Below are 4672 nucleotides of genomic sequence, written 5' to 3'. Positions count from 1 at the left end.
TACTACTACTACTACTACTACTTACTTACTTACTTACTCTTCTCTCTCTCTCTCTCTCTCTCTCTCTCTCTCTCTCTCTCTCTCTCTCTCTCTCTCTCTCTCTCTCTCTCTCTCTCTCTCTCTCTCTCTCTCTCTCTCTCTCTCTATCCGGCTGCAAAGATCTGACCAGAGAGAGGAGGTCGTCGTTGACGGCAAGGAAGAGGTTGGTGAAGCCCTAGTCGGCGCTGAAACCGTCGTTGGCGAAGCCGTCGACACTCGGTGAGGCCCAATCCGTCGTTCACATCATTCTCCGACTGATCCCTCGACGTCGTTCTTCTCCGAAACGCTGAGGCTGCACAAATCGACATGGCCGACTTCTCCAACATTGATATCTCGCGGGCGGAGGTGATCATAGCAACTTCCGGCAACACCCCGACCTCCGAGGACCTCCAACTGCTTCAGATTCCTAATTCGACCTCTGCTCGCTTCGAATTCGACGATCTCGGACCGTTCGCTCTCAACTTTGGCAAATTTTGCCTCAATTTCAGTCGCGTCAGCGACGATTAGGAGCTCAACATTCACGTCTTCGTGACTGTCAAGTCCGGTCAGTACCGCTTTTCTAATTTCTTGTTTCGTGAGTTTAGTACTTGTTTGGAATCGAATCGTAGTTGATTTTACGATTTACCGGCACCGACGTGAGAAAATTATCCAGATTCTGTTCAATTAGGATCTGAAGATTTATCTGTTTATCTTATATTTCTCTTTTGTATCCATATACATCTATACCAAGTGTTATCTTTGTTTATAAATTGAATTGTTTGAAGTAATGACGAGTGAACATGAGGGAGTTTGAACTTAGAATGAGGCTGCTCAAATTGTTCCAATTCACTATAATGCCTTATTTGAGTGATACATGAAATTTGTTACCGTATTACAAATTTCAGTTTGTTGGTTGATGAGAAACTCTTTTAGTCTTTTGATTTTTCTATCCATTGCAATTTTGATTTAATTTGCACATGGTTGTTTCAGTAGGGATCAAGAGAACCTGTAGTTTTATATTACACTTAATGTTGAGGTGTGTATATATCCATTCCATGTATTTCTTTAGATTTTGATCTTTCTCCTGCATCATGCATAAAGCACTCGATACTTTCAAATGGCATTTACATGTTGCTTTCATGGTTGATCATTTCTTAGACTTCTATCATTATTGCACGTTTTCTGTGCAATTTTCTTACAGCTTTGTTTTTGATAAGTTGACTGTTTTTGATTTTTTTTGTAATGAATAAACTAGTATAGCATCTTTTGTTTTAATCATTGTTATTTGTGTTGCAATGTGATTATACGTATCGTGAGGTTGGGGCTTTACTGCAATACTATTGACCATGTGGATGATGAAGTGAATAGGCAGTTCTTATTGGATGTTCTTCGTGACAAAGGAGGGAATCGGTATGGTTGGGGCGAATGAGGATAATAATGAGGATGAAACGATAATGTAATTTTGTACAGTGATTAAGGTAGGTCTTTTGTATTTTTGTATGACTTGGCCCTATTATAATGTAACTTTCATGTTGGGATGAGATCTATAGAGGGGAATAGATGTTTACTGCCCCTGATAGACCCCTTACTGCCCCCAATAGACCCCCTGACACACCCCCTACTACCCCCAATAGACCCCCGACGAACCCCCTACTGCCCCTAATAGACTCTTGATGAACCCCCTACTGCTCTCAATAAACCCCTACTGCCCCCAATAGACTTCCCGACGAACCCCCTACTGCCCCTAATAGACCCCCCGACAAACCTCCTACTGCCCCCAGTAAGAGGTCCTACTGACCCAAGTAGAAGGTCATACTGCCCCTACTGACCCCCAGTAGGAGGTCCTACTGCCCCTAGTAGGTGGTCCTACTGCCCCCAGAGGAGGTCCTACTACCTCTAGTAGGATGTCCTACTGACCCAAGTAGAAGGTCATACTGCCCCTACTGACCCCCAGTAGGTGGTCCTACTACCTCTAGTAGGATGTCCTACAGCCCCTAGTAAGATGTCCCACTGCCCCCAGTAGGAGGTCCTAGTGGAGGAATATTATGCTATTTGTGTATGTCCTATTGTCCTTCAATTAGGGCGTCAAGAGTCACTTGCTTTCATTCATTTGATGTAGATTTGGATAGAAGCTATCTTCTCAGTCTTACATCTTATAAAATATTATAGGGACTCCACTTCTTCCATTTCAAAACTTTTCTTGATACATATATACCTTATATCTTAAGTTTAAAGGTTCTACTGCCCCCAGTAGGAGGTCATACTGACCCCAGTAGGAGGTCCTATTGACCCTAATAGGTGGGCATATTGCCCTTAGTAGGGACCTGTTATAAGTGACTAAAGCACAACGGCCCCCGGAGTCCCGTCAACAGTCGTCGGAGCACGGTCAACGGTCTCAGGAGCACGGTCAACGGTCCCCGGAGTCTGGTCATTGGCCCCCGGAGTCCGGTCAACGGTCCCCGAAGCCCGGTAAAAGGATGCCGGAGTCCAGTCAACGTCATTGGTCGTGGGAATTAGGTCATAAAAACTTTATTTTATAATAGACTCTTATAATGGTCTATTGTAGTTTATTTAATTCATTAAAGGTATAATTGTCTTTATGTTTTTATAATAGTCTATTATAGTTTATTTAATACATTAAGGGTATATTTGTCTTTTTGCTGTTTAAGTTGGCTCTTGAGAATTTTAAAATCTGATTTTGTTAGTATGAATAAAATTCTTAAAATTAGGGTTAGTGGGCATTGTCCCTTTTTTAAATACTAAACTCTAATCCCTAAACCATATACCCTAAACCCTAACCCTAAACTCTAAACCCTAAACCCTAGGTTGAACTTGCTAAATACCCATGAATGTCATTTCACAAAAATTAGAAAATATTAGTTAATATTTTAGTTGTAAAAAATCCACATGTCTAAATTTAATTGGAATAGAGGACCACGTCAGACTGCCACGTGGTCCTCCCGTAGAACTTAAAAATTTCTCGTAGAGAAGTCATTTAATATTTCGTAAAAGACTAAGCTTGTAAAATGGGCTGGGCTGGGCTGGGCCGACCCGGCCCTAAAATATGATGACACATATACTACCCAGCCTTAAGATATGATGACCCATGTAGTTTAGACTTAAGAGTAAGTTGGTTGAGTGGAGAATTAGGTACACGGTTCAATACCTCAACTATAACAAAATAAATAAAAAATTATGCTTCCATAAGCAATGATGCCTAAACCAAAATGATGTTAAAGGGAATAAATTGGTAGCATTATTTTTGCTAGCTGGTTTAATGCTTCGATTTTAGAGAAAATGTCTATTTAGTACTAATTTTAGCTCTTCATTGCCCATTTCAATGAATATTTTTTCCAAGAGCCCATTTGAATATAAGGTAACTTCTTTTATGCCTAAATGAACAAATTTTTACTTCAACTCTTAACAAACAATATTAATTTAAGACTATTTTCCCTTCAACCTTTAAAGATGCATAGAGAGAGAAAATGGAAGAGAGAAAACTTGGCCTGAACCTCACCGGGCACTGGATTCTGGTATTCGGTCGCCGGACTCCAGTAATCAGATTCTGGTCTTCTGTCGTTGGACTTCGGTCGCCGGATTCTCCAAAACGAAACCAAAAGAAAAATTACTGACCCCCAGTAATCAACTATTGACCTCAATACTGACCCCCATTAATCTGTCAAAGCACAAAAAACAAAGAAGATAGAAGAACAAGGCAATTTCCAACCAAAATGGAACCAAAAGAAAAATTATTGACCTCTAGTAATCAACTATTGACCTCAGTACTATAATTTGTCAAAGCACAGAAAAACAAAGATAGGAGAAGAAGACAATTCCCAACCGAAACGAAACCAAAGTAAAATTACTGACCCCCAGTAATCAACTATTGACCTCAGTACTGACTCTAATAATCTGCCAAAGCACAGAAAAACAAAGAAGATAGAAAAAGAAGACAATTTCCAACCAAAACGAAACCAAAAGAAAAATTACTGACCCCGAGTAAACATGTTATTGACCTCAATAATAAAATTACTGACCCCCAATAAACATTTTATTTACCTCAATAATAAATTATTGACCCCTTGCATAATTACTTACTTACTTCAGTAACCTTGCATAGTAATAAGATCAGTAGCTAGTGTGGTTTCATTGCTCAGTCTCACACATATACTCACCAATTAGATTAACATATATACATAGATATAATTGCGTTGGTGTAGCACTGTACCCCTTGCCATGTTTCCCCACAAGGGTCTAACTCTCCATGAATCTATACTTCCAGCAGAAGTCCACGTCCACCTTGCAGATTAGTAGCTCCAAGCCAAACTTGAGAATCAATAAATCCATTCAGAACCTTCACAGATCTACAGCTCCTTACAGTCTCGTCAGAGACGAACTTGGCCATGCTGAAAAGGTTGATCATCGGTGGTGGTGCTACGTGTCAGACGAGCAGGAGATGAGTTAGATCGAGTCGACGTCGGCAATTCACGTCTTTCGGTGAGGGACGCGATAGGAGATCTTTTAGATTCTTCGCTGACTTGGTTGAGGCGTTAGCTTCGTCATCAAGGCGTCGCAGCCTCCACTTCAGGAGAGAGAGAGAGAGAGAGAGAGAGAGAGAGAGAGAGAGAGAGAGAGAGAGAGAGAGAGAGAGAGG

This window comes from Fragaria vesca, linkage group LG7 (assembly GCF_000184155.1).
Source record: "Fragaria vesca subsp. vesca linkage group LG7, FraVesHawaii_1.0, whole genome shotgun sequence".
In the NCBI taxonomy this organism is placed as follows: domain Eukaryota; kingdom Viridiplantae; phylum Streptophyta; class Magnoliopsida; order Rosales; family Rosaceae; genus Fragaria; species Fragaria vesca.
This window is presented reverse-complemented; position numbering follows the sequence as displayed.